Source organism: Manacus candei, unplaced genomic scaffold (genome assembly GCF_025592945.1).
Source record: "Manacus candei isolate 608988 ecotype Guabito, Panama unplaced genomic scaffold, ASM2559294v1 h1tg000014l, whole genome shotgun sequence".
Classification (NCBI taxonomy): Eukaryota; Metazoa; Chordata; class Aves; order Passeriformes; family Pipridae; genus Manacus; species Manacus candei.
In genome coordinates this window covers 35,657,012-35,676,889 of record NW_026138062.1, presented here as the reverse complement: position 1 = coordinate 35,676,889, position 19,878 = coordinate 35,657,012, and the positions used below count along the sequence as shown (strand labels likewise).

General features: G+C 37.7%; 1 protein-coding gene across 2 annotated transcripts in view; it reads left to right on the top strand.

Annotated features, from left to right (window-relative positions):
• The first annotated feature begins 10,500 nt into the window (after window positions 1–10,500).
• The window catches only part of SGCG (sarcoglycan gamma), a 104,089-nt gene continuing 94,711 nt past the window's right edge, over window positions 10,501–19,878 (top strand). For both annotated transcript variants that reach the window (XM_051780905.1, XM_051780903.1), the window contains exon 1: window positions 10,501–10,637. The gene's annotated coding sequence lies outside the window, so the exon portion shown is untranslated. The remainder of the gene's footprint in view (window positions 10,638–19,878) is intronic.

The window sequence follows — 19,878 nt, the reverse complement described above, 5'->3', positions numbered from 1 at the left end:
GATAAGTTAGGCATCACAAACTAAAAGTATGGAAGAGAATTCAAGCCCAGCCTTTCAAAAAGAATTAGGTGCTTCTAACTGAACTGAAGGGAACTGGATGGGAAATGGCTTCAGATTAGCTCCTCTCTGATTTAAATTAATTTGGTATTTGATCTTCACTCTAACACTAAAGAAAACACCTTATCCATAATTAAAACACAGGTTAGGATCAAGAGCCAACAGTTCCTTGATTAAAAATATCAGAATTGCTACGCTTTCCTGGCATCTGAGATACAGAACTTTTCAAATAACACCGTGTTAATTACAGCCACAGAAGCTAAAAATTGTTTAGCTACCTTTGAGGAATGGGAAACTGGAAGGTTGGATCAAAAGTGAAATCCCAATAATGAGCCTAATAAAGGTTTCCAACCTAGGGAGTGAGCCCCATGCAGACAGTTCTAGTTTTATTTGTATTCCTATTATGCAACTATTCCCATGCAAATTATTACATTTCATGCGAAACCTTACATGTTCATTAGTGCAGAAGCTGATACTTAATACTGCCAAACTCTAGGCAGTTCTGTACATGCTGGAAGCAGGCTTTGCACAGACTTCAGATAGAGCTTTCACTGGAAACTCGGAGAGTGGTAGAGGACAAAGGATGCTGTTAACACCAGTTTTCCCCAAGTGTTTAAAGGGAGCACTAAGGGCCTTCTTATATTTCTAGCTTTTGGCTTTGTGCTTTTTATAATGGAAATGCAGATTCAGTAGAGGCTGCCTTCTCTTGTTTGGCATGGTTGCTTTTTTTCTTACATCAGTGAAGGCTCGGTGTGGAGTGCTGGAAGGGAGCAAGCAAGCAAGCTTAATGTTGCTTTTGCCAACATTTTTGAAAATCCTCTATATCGTGGTTATTATATATAACTATGTATTGCTGGAAGCAAGTGGTTAGTTTTAGTTGTCTGTTACTATGTTTTTATTTTTCATAATTGTAAAATTATGGCTTTATTGCTTTGCAATTGTCTTGCTAATTCATGATGCTGTCTAATTGTTATTGTATAACTGAAATAATTATGTAAGACGTTCAAAAATGCATGAAATTTTAGTGTTATAAAAATCTTATACAAAAAGCAAACCCCAGATGTTAATTCAAAACTGAATGTAAATTTCAGATACTTGGCACCTGTATTGTTTTTACTCCCCGAACATATGGATGAAACTTATTTTAATACACTGTTTCTCCTACAAATTTTAGAAATTGGAGAGTAACTATGATTAATAAAAACAATTTTGAGTGAAATTACAAAGGCTGCTGAATGCCTTCTTGGGCATGTAGGCAATGGCAAATCAATTTCTAGTATGCTTCATGACAGCTGAAAGTAGCTGTGCAACCCTTAAGCTGAAGCAGTTTAATTAAACCTTGGCATTTTAACAGAATAAAAGAAAATCAACTATCCTATTTCATCTCCCTACAGTGTAAACAGAGTGCATGACAGGCATCTGTGTGATATATAATTAATCCCAATAGTCAAAAAATACTTTCAAGGATAGTAATGAAGACTTCAACTCATATATAGAATAAAGTTTATATCCCAAAGTTGCTCATTATGTACCCCTCAAATTACTTTATGAGATGATTTATTGTTAATGAGATGATTTATTGCTGTATACACTGTGAAAGAGAAGTGTATGGCTATATATAAAGTAGTTGCATTATACATACATATTTGTAACTTCAAAGAAAGATGACTGAAATCAACCGCACTTAACGAAACTAGGGGAAAAGTCTGCAAAGCACATTTCATGTACTACAAAACCTGTGTGGAAGGAAGAAGTTGTACTTTTCATTACATTTTTATAAAATATTTATTCATTGGTTTGAAATAAGCATCAATGAAGTATGGAAAAAAGCATAGCATCTTTGCTAATAACATTGAATGACATCAAAGTATATTATTGAACTGCAATTTATGTTTAAATTGATTTTAATAAGCATGCAATTCATAATAAAGCCAATTTTCAATTAAGTGATAATTGAACAGTGACAGCAGGGTGACATACTACTGCACAGTGAAAGTTTCCACATGTATCCTGAAGTAAAGAAAGAAATAAGCCTATAACAAGTTTTCAACTAGCCAGCAAATGTTTACTGCAATTTCAGATTCTATAGGGTGTTTTAGCTATATCTATATTCTTAAAAGTAAAAAGTGAAATAATATAATATTATATTATTTATATAATAATATAAACTAAACTTAATAATATAAAATATATACATTTAAAATAGCTGGTTTCCAGCTGCTGCCCCAGAATGGCAGTGGTCTCCTACAAATCCCACCTCACATCTGTTTGATCCCAAAGCTGTCTTGGATATGCTAGAGCATGCCATGCTCACTTAGTTGTGTAAGCAGATGAATCAAGTCCCAAATCCCCACTGATGATAATGGAAGGGTAAACCTTTAGTTCACAGTTAGATATATAAGGGCAGTTGCATGAAGGTTTCTTAATCTCAAACTGAATCCCATCCTTAGAACAGGAACAAGAAACCAAACAATGGGGATAAGCATATATTCCCATACAAGTGTTTAATGTCATTTGAGTTGTCTTATGTTGTCCAAGAGATCTATATGGGAATGGCAAAATTACAAAGGACAGAAGGGAAGTTGCACACTGCTGGGTGCCAGGTAATATACCCTTAGGGCGTATCGAAGAGCACTGGACCCTACAGATGGCCAGTTGACTTGACTCAGAACAACTTTTGCATGGGTATAAGACCAAACTGTGGCTAAAAAAATCTCTCTGGTGCACCCAGTCCTATGGAGTTCCTGATTAGACACAATCCTGATTAGTCACAAACAGTTCTGAACCTACATGTACTCAGAAAAACTTGGCTTTCACAGTTCAGTGCCAAGATCCCACCTCACCTGAAGTGAAACAGGTCAAGCACCCAAAGGACCCACATGCAAGTTCTGCCCAGAAAAATACAAGTTCTCTCTATTAAAGACACGGAGGAAAGGTGATGGTTCTGTTTTTCCCAGTATCTTATAGAAATAAATGGACTTCTGGCTCCCTCATCACTTAGGAATATATCCACTAATGTGTTTATGCAAATAAAATTGAATTGATCAGTAGATACAGTAAAGATGGAGACAGAGTCTTCTTGGAGGTGAACTGGGGTGGGAGGAAAGAAAACAGACACAGACTGGAACACAGAAAATTCTGAGCAGATATTAAGGGGAAAAAATTACCTTGAGTGTTATCCAATTTTTGAACAAGTTGCCCAGAGAGGTTGTCCAGAGACTTGGAGGTGTTCAAGGCTCAGCTTGACATGGCCCAAAGTAACCTGACCTAATTTGACATGCTTTGAGCAGGGAATGGATGAAGATGACCTCCACAGCTCCTTTCGGTTCAGAACTACTCTATGAAGTAAAAATTAATTAATTATATAATTAAAATAATCAATGAAGTAATTACTCTATGAAGGTAATTTTAAGCATATGGCTTTAGATATACACATACTTCACTCACACTAGAATGCATTGGATTTCAGTTAATCTTCATAGGTAATGGAGACTCTCATTCTCAGTATGAACTACAGGAACTTGCATTAGGATCCATAAGGCGTAAGATAGGATTCCCATAATGGAATCCAAAATAATACAGAGGTTAAGCAGAAAGCTAAGAAACACTGCCCATAGAGGAATATCTAACCTTTCTTTCCTTCACAGTTCACCAGTTTTAAAGAATGAAACCCATATGCTCAAAACTCAGCAGTGGAAATACAGATCCTAGACATAACAAGTTAATCAGGACCTACATTTAAGGCTTTAATAACACTGAAGGTTGAAAAGTTGAACCAGGATTGGGAAACAGGAAATTTTAAAATATTTTTTCTACAGTATGCCAATATAATCAATTCTCATTTTTATTACATTTATCCTAAATGAATTTATATTTTGCAAAGAAACTGTGTATCCTGAGCTAGTTACACAGAAGCAAAATCTATTTGACTGTTCTTTTCAATGCCATAACTGTATTTTGTTTGAGGAAAAAAAATGTTTAATATTAAAATAAAAGCTGATATACTTTTTTTTTAACAGAGAAAATATGCTAAAGAGTTCTATGATTTAATAGTGGGTTTCCTCATGACTATTTCATCTCTATTACTGTTACTGAAAATTCTTGTATTTTATTGGAACTGGGCTTCAATTTTGCAAAGGTAGCTGCAACTCTAAAGTAGCTATTTTATTCTGGCTGCCATTTGTTATAATTCCCTCCTTTTCAGTGGGAAAGTATAGTTGTGTCTTTATTGTGTTTCAAAACAGCAGAAGTGCAAGACCGAGGGCTCTCTGAAGCTCCTATATTTTTTTAAAGTTGTATGTGATCTGCCACGCTGGAATCTAACTTCAGAAACCTTCTGAATTTCTGTAAGAAGATACAGTAGAAATTCTTCAAGGAGCAGATAAGGGACGATTTGGGGTGTACTGTGTCACTCACCTCTCACAGAAGAATATAACTTCAAGTATCAGTGCAGCCTTGAGATTGAAAGGTGAAAGTTGCTTTAATTAGGTACAAGCAATTCTGAAGGAATTGTTTGGGCATTTCATAACCATCCAAATTTTTCTTCCTTTAGTCAGGACAGAAGCAACAGCACAGCGAAGATGGCACATCCCTATTCCACATGTGAGATTGTGCAGTAAGACCTGACTAGTCCTACACTGATTCTCATGAACTATTCTAAATGGGTTTATCTTTAGATGCTATCAAGGAACTTTTCTGTGGATTACTGTATATAAAGTAATGGTCAATGATGTAAATATTTAGCCACGTATATAATTGAGTATACTCAGTACAACAGCTGAAGTGAATTGTATATATTCCTAACAGCCTGCAAATAGGATAGAATTCATGGCCTGTTCATGCTAGTACTACTATGTATTAATTTGCCTCTATATTGACTGTTGTAATGAACAATATTTTGTTTATTTATTGTTATTTACTTTCCTTGTGCTCCTTATTGGGACCTGTGCTGTCTTTATTCTTACAAGTAAAAAGTGAAGCAAAGATGCACATAATAATATAAACTAAACTTAATAATATAAATTTAAAATTTCATGGCAAATATAACACATGATAGCTGAGGTAATTCCAGCAAAACTGCTGCACAGAAAAGGAACGATGTAAAATAACATTTCAATGTAGTAACATAGCTGAAGCACTAGATTTGTTACTACCATTACTTGGTACATTTAAAAGACATACAGTGGGCATGCATTCATCTAGATGACACAGGCATTAATGAGTCAACAAATGATTCCTCTTCAGGGCTATATGACGTTCTTACTAAAGTCCGAATAATGGCACAAAAGAAATTTCAAAAGTACTGATTACTATTATAAAGTCTCTAAGGAATTCACACTTCCCCATATAGTGTCATGGAAGGACATAATTAGGCTGACAGTAAAGACTTGAGAATAAAATTGTTATGCCACATACATGTTGATAGCAATTTGGTAAGAGACATAGCATAATTTAGATAGAAAAAATAAAACCAAACCCAAAGGAAAACAAGAAAACCTAGTAAACAGTGCTCTAGAGCCCACTTTTAGATGGATATTAAAGGGTTTGTTTAAACCACTGCTAGAATACCTGTAACAGAGATCCATCTTCTTTGTATGACTACAGAGATAAAAATTCTAGTAAGTTTAGGAAATAATTCCATTTAAAAAAAAAACAAGTCTTAGTCATACATCATTGTGAGGCAATTATTTTTTCAAGCAATTGTCAACCTACTACAAATGCTTTACAATAACACTTTCATGCTTATGAACCATCCTTACCAGAACGCTACCAAAACACTTATCCAACTGCATTGTATCACTGACTGATTTTGTTTAAGCAGGTAGAATTAAAAAAAAATAACTAAAAATTTTTAAAAATGTTAAAAACTTAAATTACAGACAATGTCTGACCTATAGGACACATCTTGTGACAAAATGTGTCATAATTAAAGGTTATTTCTAATTAATAATTCTTTATTTAGAACTGCAATATGGCATTTAATATCTAATTAGTTTATCCCTTTCTCCACAGATAGAGGAAAAAAAGATAAAACAGCAATTGAGAAGAAAATAATACAATATAAACTGGTACAGAACTGGTAGAAATGAGAACTGTGTTCACTCTGCTAACAGTGCATTCATATTGGTCAGACCTTAAGGGTGCAATAAGACAAGCAAAATGTGTAGACTAAATTAATCACAGTAAAATCACATTGAAGGAAGAAATCTTTGAAAGAGTACATTCAAATATAGGAGGAAAAAAGTTTTAGAAGGATGAAGGGAAAAAAGGAGACAAGGTAGGCATGTAAAGAACTGCCTACCAGGAAAAAACACTAAGGAAAATATCCTGTCTGGGTTTCCTCTTGGTTGGACCTAGTAGGTCCAATCTACTAGGTTGAAAGGAGCCTTGGACTTAGCCAGTACCTACACGCTGGGGCCCCTCAGTGGAGAAGGTGCCAGAAAAAGCTGCAAATCGCAGTTTACAAATGAATCCTCAAATTACTGCTGAAGTTCTTGTAGAATGAACAGTAGACAGGAATCTTCAAAAGCATTCTCCAGAATGCTCAGGATGCACTTAGCTTTTTGTAGGCTATACAAAGAGCATAAACAACTTTGAGAGGCACGGGTTCCAGATGCTGTACGAGAAACAAAATGGGCAACAACTGAAGAGGAGCATGTATGAATTTCTACGTGTCTCAGGATCTCAGGGTTATAAGAAGCACTAAAGGTTGTCTGTGGGCTACAGTCCTCTGCAGCTTATATCTAGACTGAGACCTTTTCATGGACATGGTCTGAATGTGAAAAAACACCCTGTCATCCTACCCTTAGATTTCAAGAAGAGAGCTATTACTGATACCTTACCATGGAGCTCAGATAAAGCCCTGTCTTTCTTGAAAGGGATAGCATGCTGTCAAGGCCTTGCTTTATGTTTTATGTAAGTCCTCACAGAAAAAGCAGGTGATGGTACATAGCTGCAGGACAGTTGTTGCATCCTTTAGTCCAGAGGTAGACCACCTTGCATTTTTGGACCTTGAACTTACACAGATTGGATGGTGTCCAGGGAGATGGCCTCACAAAACCACCTAACATTTTTTTCTCAGAAGGAAGCTGATTACTCAGGCATAATCCTTGAAAACATTAGGAACTCTAGGGGGTTTGTTCATTTTGTTAAGGTTTGCTTTTGGGGTTTTTTTCACTTGTTTTTGGGGGTTTTTGCAACTGTATTGGATATGTAGCATGAGCCAGAGAGATTTTCCAGAAACAACACAGCTCTTTCACATTCCAGTATATAATTTCTGAAGGGTAGGGCTATGTTGGCAGATTAACAACTACATGGTACATGACAGCACAGTGAGAAGTCATATCATAACCCAAAGGCTGCATCTTTAGAGAAGAATGGGTAAGCTGCTGTAAGCCAGCTGAGTACAGGTGGATCCATGCTGTCGATATGAGCTACTCCCAGCTCTGACCTTGAGTTTCTTTACTGGAAAAGTCATTTAGCTTCTATTACAGCTGAGCAGGAATCCAAAAAAAAGACATAAGCAACATGGCAAACGAGGGATGGATGGGGGGTGGGGACAGGTGAGGAAGGATAAGGTGAACATGATGGTACAGATGCCACAAAATTGAACCCAGCCACATGTTAGCCAGTTAATTACAAAACCAAACATCTTTATGTTCATATCTCACTCATTGCTTATTTCACTGTACAAGCCATCTGTCTTCAAAAAGTGAATACACAGCCATTCAAAATAAATGTGTTTTCTCCAGGGATTTTTCAGCTGTTATCAATAATGCAATATTATATTTGATATGAAATAGATTCTTATGCACAAGATATTACTACCTTTGAATCTAGGTGATCAACATATCAAATTCTAATGCTATCCCAGTGATTAAAACCTACTCTGAGCATTTTACTTGTACCAGTAATTTAAAAAATAATATTTTGGATTTACAAATCCATGAACATTATGGTATGTTAACAAGTACATACTTTTAAGAAAGTGACTGAATTTTCTACTGATTTTGATTTAGCTTGCTACTGTATCCAGGAAAATAATTTTCAGTACACTACCTTAAATTCAGATACATAACAGTTCAAGGGAGCAAAAGAAATTTGTTACACACAGTACCAACTGGTAGAAAACAGCACCTCTGAGAGAGGCCGCTCACAAAAGATTTCCTGATTATCTACAAATCTTTACAATGACCACCAAAAAACCAGGGACAATAAAGTTCAGAAATAACTTAAAAATGCTGATCTCGCCTTCTTTCATATCTATAGAATTTTTACCAATCCTGAGCAGCAGCTCCAAAGGTAACTCCCAGAGAACCTCCAACTCCTACGAACAAAGAGCTAAACATTTATATTAATCATCGTTATTTTCACCAATACTACCACAGCACCTGGAAGCCCAGACTGGCACACCATTTTTATGCAAGAGATGGCTACTGAAGTATCATCCTCCAGATCTCTGGTAACAACTTTCTAAAAATTTATATACATACAAAATATGTAGAAGTATTGTTAGACATTAGTACAGTGGTAGGATTGATGAGCTTTAAGAAGAAGAAAGATTCTGCACAATGAAGGGCAGGAAGAAAAATGAAGAGAGAAAAACAAAGGGAAAGATATGGATTACATAGTCCTACACTAAAGCAGGCTAGCTTTTCTTTTTTTTTTTCTTGTTTTTTTCTATATCAATCCAACCTATACCCTGGCTAGCCTGTGCCTATAATACTCTGCTTATTGTAAATCACCCATACAACACAAGTCTTGTGCCAGACACAAATTTACTACAGTTCACTACAGCTGGTCCCACAATTGCTGAAATACAAGGGGTTAGAATAGACCAGAATGAGACTCTGACTTTATAAACAAAGCACTTTAAAGTGTTGTAAGTCATGCTAAAACTTACAGGAAGTCAATGGAGGGTTATTAGACACATAATTCATCATCTGGATGAAGAGATGAATTTGACATTCAGCATTTTTTCCTCTCATTTATGCAGTAAATATTTAAATGACACAATTCAGTGTAAACACAGTAATTTCTGCTTCAGTTCCATATATCCCAGTGTGTATGCTGTCTCATCTCTCTGTCATCTTCCACTAGAGGGACAGTAAACACACATGGGCAGTTCAGTTAAGCAGCATGAATTTAGTCCCTTCCCATGAGTAAACACTTAAAGCACTGAATCTACATGACCATACATGCTTCAAATTGGGTTGGCTAAAAGCTAAAGCTCAATTCAGTTCTCCAAGAACTAGGATGATATCAAGTCTGTAGGAAATATTGCTTTTACACCTAGTCCTACATGTTCAGGGTCCACTTTGCTGCACTGGCTGTAAAGGCAAGTTCAGTATGGAAAGCCTGAATCCAATTCTCCACTACCCATGTGGGATGGCATGATTTGCCAGAAAAAGACAAGATATACTGCACAATTCTTACAGAAAAAGTTTCTGGACAGTGTAATTTCTATCCCATATAGAACCAATACTCCTACCTCCTTTCAGCCAAGTACTGTGTGTGTTCTGCTCAGAAGCACTAGCTCTTTCAGGCTGTGACTTGTTCTTTTTATCTCAGAGTTCCTTTTTGTCCAGCAATGCCTGCAGTGCTTATTTCTTACTTTTCCAATGCTTTATGCATATTTCCCCTAAATAAAATCCCTTTTAAGTTAAAATTGCTTCCTCAATGGCTCATTTTTCTAAACTCTGGGAGAAGGCAGTCAAACTTCTTCTCCATATCCATCATCTCGGTTTCACATGTATTTCCTGCCAAGCCCAGTAAAATTTTGGCTTCCTCAAACACCTTATCTCCTCACCTTCCAAAACCCTGCCCTTGACCACTCACAGGATACGTTCTCCTCTTTGTTGCCCGACAGCGCTTTTCTACTCCTTTCTCCTCTTCAGATATCCCACTGGTAGTCACTTCCTTCTACCTTTCTGAACACCTTTCTTGTAAAATTTGTCATCTCCCGATCTGCACGCCACCTTTCTCCTCTGTCACGTTCAGTTTCCCTCTTTATCTCCCACACTGGCCCCCGCCAGCGGTCCCAAACTCCATCTCCAGCACCAGGCGCAGGCGCGCTCTGCGATAGCGCCAGGCGGGACGGGGGCGCCCTCCAGAGGCTCCGGCTGCGCTCTGTCCCGTCCTGCCCTGCCCGACCCAAAAGCCGGGCAGACAGAGCTCAGCCTTGGCGCACAGGCACTCAGAGGGACCCCCTGCACTTCCCATGGCGGGAGGGCTGCACGGGCGGCGCGGGCAGCGCGGCCGCTCTCCAGTTGCTGTGTGTCCGCTCGGCGGCTGGGGCGGAGACAGGGAGGGCACAGCTCTCCTCCCGCCCTCTGTTCGGCTTCTCCTCCTCCTCCCCGCTCCCGCCCTCTGTTCCTCCTTCCCTCCCTGCCGCGCCGGCGAGACCGCGAGAGCGGCGCCCGCCCCGCGTCCGCCGCCCCGCCAGGGCGAGGAAAGGAGGCGCAGCCCTTGGGGAGGCAGCTGGATGAAGGCGTGTACCTCAGGGCGGGCTCGGCAGCCCCTCGGGCATGAAGGGGACCGCGGGGACTCTGCCCTGTCCTGCAGCCGAGCGGGGACATCAGGTAACAGCCCCGCACGCCTGCCCGGCCCGGCCCGGCCCGGCCCGGCCCGACACGCCTCGAGTGCCGGGAGAGGGCAAGCGTCACCTGGAAAGTTTTCTTGCCGCTGCTGGCCGAGCGGCGAGAGGCGGAGGAGGAAGGCGGGAGGCAGCCCTTCGTGTAGGGTTGCACATCAGTTTGTTCGGCGAGAACCGCTTCGTGCTCCGGCACCTCAGCCGGGTTCCTGAGGCTGTGCCGCTCCCGCCAGGGGTGCGGCGGGGAGGGCTGGGAGGCGGCGCTGGCATCCCGCTGCCCCAGCGGCTCGGAAGCCGTGTCAGCGGCCGTGCCGCGGCAGGCAGAAAGTTTGCAGCGGGGCGAGGGGCGGGAAGGAGGGGAAGAGGATCGGCGCGGGAAAGGGGGCGCAGCCTGTCGCCGTGGGCAGTGGGTGCCGCGCCTTTCCCTCGCGGCGCAGGAGCGGCGCCGCCAGCAGCTGGCTGAACTTGTGTCACTCGGGTGTTTAGTTTAGTAGGATTAAGTATCAGTAGAGGTGTGATGTCGGCGTCTTTAATGGCTACATTGTACTCTTCTGTGAAATTTGCTTACTTCGTTGTGTCAGTTTGGTTATCTTTAGGAAAAACAAACAGCCAAGTCCTACCAGAAGGAGATGCACAGCAGTACATTTGAGACTTCAGTATGTCTGTTGTGTTGTATGACATAACTGTAAATGCAGCTGCTGTTCTTTTTGAATCATACTTCGTTTGGGCTTTTTTTAACTGAACATTTGTGGATTAAGCATAAACTTGCAATAAAATATTTGCATTATCATTAATGCTGTTGGAAATTAAATCCCACTTTAAATGTTTCAGAATTATTTTCTTCCCCCTTTGCTCATAAGGACAGTAAGTCAGATTCATATAGTTTGCTTAGTTCTTCTAAAATCATTTAAGGAAGAAAAAGTGAACAGAGTGCCCCACAGAGGTTGTAGGTACCTTTGCTACAGTGAGAAAAACAACACTGAACCACCTTAAAGTAAAACAACAAAAAATCTGTACCTTCAGTAGTCTCCTTCCTTTTAGCAGCCTGAACAAAGAAGTGTACACTGCAAACTGCACTGAGAGTGAAAAGATTCAAGCCATTTCAAATGAAGCAATTTTCTCTTATAGAGAATGTTGTCCACTAACTCCCTGGGTTAATCAGAGATATTCTGCCTTAATTATCAGCTACAGTTCTGTTTTACATCCAAATTTTCAAATACCAAGGTAATCCCACAACATTTGTTGCAAAAGCCAAAGAAAAACCCTAAATGTGATGAACTTCATTTCATTAGATCAGAAAAGTATTCATTTTGGGTTTGGGGGTTTGTTATTCTGGGTTTTTTTGGTTTTCTTTATTTAATGATACAACAAATATGGTACCAAATTTAGGGGAGCATTCAAAAGTGGGCTAGATTTAGCAATGTACCTGCAGGTACTGCCTGTAATTGTTGGACATTGAAAAGGCACTGTACTTAAGGTGATTTTCAGACTGGGACTTTTCTTAATAGGCACATAGTCCTTAAGAAGGTCTATCACAGTTAATGACCCAGTGCAGCTCTAAGACTGCTTTATGTATGGTCAGGTTTTTATTCATGGACTTTTATATTGTATTAAGCTGAGAGAGGGCTAAGGACATAGAAGCACAGGCACATATAAAGCTTGAAATGCTTCCCAGTTTTGTGTAATTTGTTCATTGATTGGGGTTTTGCCTTTTTTTTTTTCACTGTCAGCTTCAAATATAACATCTCTCTGGGCTTTCATGCAAAAGGCAGATTTTGTTAAACATATAAAACAATTTTCTATTGTAAAGTCTTCTGTAGTTCTTACTTTCTTAAAAAGATAAGGTATGACTAGGGAACTATCATTTTTCTTGACAGCATGACAGTTAAAACTTGGTTTGCATAGGAGCAAGCATGTGTAGTGCTTTAAAAGAAGATGTCATTCTGAACTGTCATTGGTTAACTTTTCAACATTTTTTAATGAAAATGAATGTACTGCTTATTAAATCACTGCTAGAATGTAACTAAAAGGTAAGAACGAATTAACGTAGTGATGTTGGGTCTTATTTAAGATTTTGGGTTATAGTTTTAATATTTACGTGCCTATGGATTTAGTACTCAGTTCTGTAAATAGGTATTTGAATTAATTTTATTCATATCGGGATCTCAGTTAAACTCACAGAAGTCCTATTGATGCAACAGTGCTTAAGCTACACAGAGGTGGAATATGGAATTTCTCTTTTTTAGAATATACTAAAACAAAATGCTTTGTTTGCTAATGAACTTTAGGTTCTGATTACATGTCCAAATTGTATGTAGCTGTTGCTATCAAAAGCTGAGCTTGTGTTGGAAGTCAGGAGCTTAAATCTGTGTGTTGAGCAAATGTTCTTTTTACAGTGTGTGAAATCTTAAACAATGAAAATGGCCAAGTGAAGAGCAAGGAAGGCATATAAAGTGGCATTAAGGTGTGGAAGTGTGGGAAGTTAGTCACTAGCTTTTGAAGATAATGCACACCTTGGGGATTTTGGGTAAAGGTATACCTGGAGAAACAGCTGAGGTATCTGCTTTTACCTGAAAACTGTAGTTGCTATGCAGCTTTTTTCTTGCAGTTCTGTTTGCGGACTTTGTATTGCTGTATTTAAAGGCTTCTCTTGATCCGTGATAGAAAATTTGTTCCTTCATTGTTAAACCCATCTGGTGTGGTTGAAGTAGATAAAATCGGGGTGAAACTAGTTAACTGTGTGTAGTGTGTCTACAGAAGCAAGAAACTGATACAAAATGGAATCCTATTTACAAGTTCAGTGCCCAGGCACTGGGGAGTACATACTATATATTTATAGAAAGTGAGGGATAGCCTTTGAGAAAGGATTCCTTCTGGTCACCACAAACAGGTAGTATTCCTGCAGAGTGAGCAGAATAAGCTTTAACTTTGCATGCCCATTCTGGATGTTTTTCCCTGTCATCTGTTACATCTCCACTCAGTTTCCTCTCAACTGAAAGACTGCTCATTATTTAATTTTTGCTTTCTTTGTCACCTTTTTTAGACCTCTGGTACTTAATATTTTCTGCTGAATTCCTTTAATTTCTTCTGTATTTCTTAGATAGAGAATGCTCTATAAAAAAAAATACAGCTGTAACTTTACCAACAAGTAAACCATAAAGATTAGCTTACAGTTCAAGGTAATGTATTGTCTTTTATGCAAAGGTATTATATTGCTGATCACTTTTAGCTCATGGTAACTTTCACCACCAAAATACCAGAATAGCTACATGTTATTTGCCCTCATCCTTTATTTTCTTAGTTCATTATTCTTAGGTAAACTGTTTACCTTCTTTAATTACATCTTAATTTTCTCCTAGATCATGTTTTCAGTTTAATATGATTATTGTGAGTTTTACTCCTGTATATCAAAATTTCTAACTCTGGCTTCTAGATCTCCTTGGCCTAATGTAATGCTCAGATGTAACTATACTCTGTCTTTTCAATTATTAATGAAGTGATAAACAATATCTACCAGGAGACAGTAGGGGAGCCCCTCTTAAGCAAGCTTTGCAGTTTGTCAATGAATTGGTAATAATGGGTCTCTTAACATGGTATTGTAACCTATTTTCTTAATTTAAACCAATACAACGGGTTTCAGTCCATAGGTACTATGTGAGTGTATAAATATGGGTATTATTGTCTTTTTTAAACTATTATGATGTTCAAAGGAGGAGCAGTATGTATTTCATCACAGCTTTAAAGGAAAGAAGATGGTCTTGAGCCTTCTAGTTTAGAAGTTCTTTTTAATACAATAGTTTTCACTGAGCAGCCAAATACCTTTTTCTGAATGTCAGGTAAAAATACTCCTGGGCAGTGTACCTTGTATCATGTATACTGTTTGTAATTAAAATGCTGTACAAAAACCTTTTGAAAATTAACATGTTAATATAAGTGCTAGTTTTACTTATTAGTTTCTGACAATTATTTATAGTAAGTGACTTTAGTCAGCAAATAATGGGGAATACTATGTCAAATTATTGAAGTGTTTGTTTAACTACTATGCTCTAGATAATTTCTAAAGGTCAGGCAAGTTTAACATTTGGACGAATTTTTGAAGACAGCAGAGGAAAACTGCAAATAGCGTTTAAAAAACTGATTCTCTGTTAGGGGTGTATAGCCCTGAAAATCTTAACAATCTGTTCACAAATTGCCATTATGTTAAATTTGATGTTAAACTTACCTGTTTTCTACCAATATGTGGACGTTTAGATTTAACAGAGTGATTCCGAACATCTATTATTTTTTTTCCACCTCAGTTAAGAGACTCACTCTGATGTTGCAAATTAATATATTTGTCAATATTACTAGTAAGTCACATAATACATATCAGCCTCTGAAACTGAAGAATTACTTTTGAAAACTTCAATATATGTTAGTCATACAAAAGTACCCAAATAATTTCCTTATTTGTGGTTGTGCCTCAAGCATTCACTATTTCTGAGGATATATTTATTATAAACAATTCTGAAAACTTCATAATATCAGGTCTGTAAAACCTGGAGAGACAGCTTCTATTTGTTTTCTAAGAATTGAACTATGGAATTTGGATTTTATATATTGAACAGCACTGCTGTCTATTATCATTAAAAATACTGTAAAGATGTATTTCTCTATATTGTAGAGAAGTAGATAGCTTTTGGAATAGGAGTTACGAGGAAAACTTTTCAAGATTCAAGAAATTGTACAGTGTGTACTGAAAACCCCATTCATTAACCTAAAAATGATAAAAGAGCATATACATAAGTTTTTTCTAAACCAAGCAATTAGTTTGATTTCAGAAACAAGGAATTTTTTTACACAACTATCTATCAGTTTTCCCAAAATATTTATTTGTTAATGAGGAATTGTAAATTAATGCACAACATTATTAGAGAAAAATGTTGTATGTGAAAAATCATAGCATAGTACTGTTTCCCTGGCTTGATTTCTTTAGATACAGCACTTCTTCAGGCTGTGAGGATTTTTGCTAGGAGATTTGAAGACACCCATATTTTATATATATATTTCACAGAGGTGCACATGCACATAAATAAAAAGTACTCAGTCTTTTCCTGGTGCTGATTTCAAAACTTGGAAGTATTTAAATCAAACACCAAGAAAAGAGAAACAAAATGGAAATATCTTGGCTTATTAAATAAATTTCTCTGGAATCTCTTGCTCTACTCTCAAAAAGAAACTCCCCCAGACCATTTAAGAAAGAAGGTTGTAAGCAGTCTTGAAAAGAGAGCAGTAACAGCTGTTATGGAAGTCCAGAGATGTCCTGCACCTCCTCCTTGTTATCTGAGCCAACACGGGGTTCTAAAGCCTTCTATTCTTTAGAAGGAAGGTTCAGTTTTTAGTAAACCCTTTACTGTGTCTTGGCAGTGGTCAGAGTTATTTGTTTGTCTGAAGTGCAAAGTCATATTATTACTTCTCTTGGGACATTCGTTGTTGGATGACCTGTGTTCTTCCTAGACCTAGAAGGAAGTCAAGAGGTCGTCTCAGAATCTTTTAAGGAATGTAATGAGCTCACTAAGCCTTTCAGCAGTGACATCTTCTTCCCTTAGTTCACTGGCTGGCTATTGCAAGGTCCTCCCAGAAGTCATAGAAAGGGAGACTGGTTTCACTTGGAAGGGACCTTAAAGATCATCTAGTTTCACCCCACTGCTGTGGGCAGGGATGCCTTCTATTGGACCAGGTTGTTCAAAGACCTATCCAACCTGGCTTTGGCTACCAGCACATCCTAAAATAGTAGGGATCATATAAGAGCTTATATATTATTGGGGATAATCATATTAGTAGTTAGGGATAGCTATCTGCGTAGAGGTATGTGCAAATATATTCAGGTGTTTGCATTTCAGCAGCTAATGCTGAAATCAAGCACAGTGCTCTGGGAAGATGTGTGTGCTGTCTTTACTTTCTGTTAGTGGCATAGTTTTAGTGAGCTGCACCAGGACAGATAGCCTTCAGATAGCCTTATATGGCAGTCTAATTAAATTATCTTGTTAATTATGTTGTTTAAAGAACATTGAATGTTTCATGAACATTCAATGCTTTCTTCTTGTTCAGTCTATGTAGAGAAAGTTACAGCTTTAAATTTAGATGGTCTGGATCACTTGTTACACCTTTGAACTTAATAGTCATGATGTTAAGTTGTGATACTACTTCATTTAAATACCACTAAAAAAGATCAAAAAAACCCCTGTGCTTTGGGGGATAAGTATACTTTCTCATCACTGATTTTTCAAAGGTGGAATTACCATGACATTTCAGTCAAGTTTTGCAACAATTTACCCAAGATGTCACTAAGGACTTTCCCTGTTCCAAAAGATTGTTTCAGGTTAAGCATTGTAGATGTGCTTCAGTTCTTGATGCAACTGATCATAGCTTTGCAAGCTATGGCAATATTACAGGTCTTTATTGATTCGAATACACGAGTATACATTAAAAAATTGAAAATGCAATCAAAGATACTGCATTTTAAGGAGTACAGTTAATTTCATGTTACTATTGAGCATTGCATGTTTAGGATAACAGCAAACTTGAGGCTCCTGAAATCTCAAATTCTACCTCCTCAAAGGAAAAGCAAAGTCAACTTTACTCAGATCAGCAGTGAAAATTGTGCCTATCCTCCAACCAAAATAACAGGGCTTCAATGAAAACATATACATTTATGAGAAAAGGTATTTTTTAATCTTCTTTAATAATACTCTTTTGTTACCATATGCTGTTGTCTTAACAGCACATTTGACTAATGGCTGAGAGCAATATAGCAGTCTCATCAGGCTTGCCTTTTTAGGGCAAGTCATTTTACTACTTCTGAAGTGTCTGCAGTAACCCATCAACATGGGTTATTGTGTTCTTAATACTGTATAATTAGGATATATGTATGATTCTGCTCTTTGTCCAGCTTGCACCTTGCATTCCTAATCCCTATTCAGAGACCTTTTTCATAAGAATAGGGATAAATTGTATTTTTTTAAACACTAGCATTTCAGTAATACAGGAAGTATGTATAGATCGTTGCTTTCTTATTCCTGTAAGTGAAGGTTAATCTTAAATCTGAGACAAATGAAATTTTTGTGCTAAAAGAAAATATCCCTCCCTTTCCTTAAGTATGGTACTGTATATCTCTATTGTTTTTTGGTAAACCTAATGATTGCCAAACTGTTCTCAGTTTTGGGATTGTCTTGTGGTAATCTATTTAAGACACAGAGGAGTATCTTAATACTTTTATCTGGGATTTTTACTGTCATTATACAATGTCTCTTACCCAATACTTTAATTTGGAGTATTTTGAAATTATAGGTAAATTCTGGCAATTCTTATCTGGATCTGTATTCAGAATTTCTTTTTCATGTCTGAATCATAGGTAACCCAAACCAAGCATTTCTTGTTACTTTTTGCTCAGCTGAGTCCAAAAATATGCTAATAACAAATCCATTCAGTTCTTCATTCCAACAAAGAATGCAAGTGTGCCTAAGCATGCCAGTAAATTCTTGTCTCAGGTTGCTTATATACTTGGCATCTATGTCTGCATGTATGTCTTTGAGCATGCCAGACCTTAATCTGTGGTGAATGCAAAATTGATTAAAGACATTGCATTGTCAGATAATCATTTTTGGACATGCATGCTGATTCATGCATTTTCTTTAATCCTATCATCAAGCTGATGAACAAGTGCAGGACATTTTTCTCGTTTTTCCAGCCCATGTTTCCAGCAGATATTTGCTGCATCCACTCTTGGCTGACAGACTTACTTCGAGGTCCATGCCTATCCAGAAATCAGCTCCTCATGCAAATATCTGAGAGTTGAGGCCATCTGTGAAATCTGCTTCTCATCTATCCATCATTAGGGTTTATTGATTGTAGTGTCATTTTCAGGTATAATCTCTGATCAGGGTCAGTCTCTTTCCCATGAGTACTGTGGCTTCCAGCTCACTGTGTAAATGATGAGCATGGACTCAAAGAGTCATTTTGCACAGTGTGCAGAAAATCCTAATTAACAGCAGAAGTGACTAGACTAAAATAATTTTTATGACTGCATGTAAAATCCTGTTTTCATTTAAATTGCAACTTCATAAGGTTTTGGAAAATTTAGTCGAGCTGTAGGAGTACAGTTTTGGATGTTCACTACAAACTTATTTTGCAGCCATGTCTACACTTCGTTTATTTTTCCTGGCAGTTGTGTTTTTATTCATGTGGTGAAACATTCTAAAAAATAATTCAGATTTAGTAGTTAGCAGAAGATTACTCCTTGGCACTTGAATTTGTCTTGGCAGGTTGAGCTGCTTTGTGGTTTATCCATCTCTTACTTGAGTAACCGGCAATCAAAGTAATATTATTTACAGGGGCTTAGGAATCGACAAGTACTTTTGATGTGTCTCCCATATGCTGATTTTTAATAGGGATAAAGATCCTACTGAAACTTTCTGTCAAATATCAAGGTATTTCTTAACTAGTATAACTGTCTGCACAAACACGATCCTTCCTGTGAATTAACTTACACTGAAGGAACTTCGAATCCAATTACAACGTGTTGAGACCTTTGGGAAGATTCAAAGATTATCACACACACACAGACACACACACACACACACTGTCTTTGGGCTTGATCTGCAGTAGTGTTCTTCCTGAAAAGTAATCTTCCTGTCAGCTTCTTCTTATTGATCAGAGGAACAGCATAATTGTCCGTATGCATATCTGTTAAATACTCTGCTTGTGTTTGCAGTTGATAAAAATTTCAGGAAAAGAGTTCCAAGACTTCTTTAAAACTAGACAATTGGGTTGCAATTCAGTTGGCTAAAGATGGGTATCTGGGCCCTACGGTTTCCTATCTGGCCAGTAGCTGTTACTGTAAAAGGACAGGGGTCTCCCATATTTGGTGCCTTCGTGTAGATGACTCAGAAACTCTAAGGCACTCTGACTTCCCAATGCCAAAATGATACTTCTTGAGCATTTTCAATGGCAAAATATGCATATGTACATTAATTTGATGAATAACATCTACTGTAAATAAGAGCCATGATTTAAAGGACTACATTGTAAAAAGGTATTTATGTGTATAAACACAAATATATTCTATATGTTGGCATTCTTCCTCTTTTTCACCTGTGATCTTGTAAATTTGGAATCTGAATTCATCAGGAAATTATTGGCAAAGGCAACGGTTCAAAGTGGTTTGACTTTATAAAGCCCTCCAGTTTCTG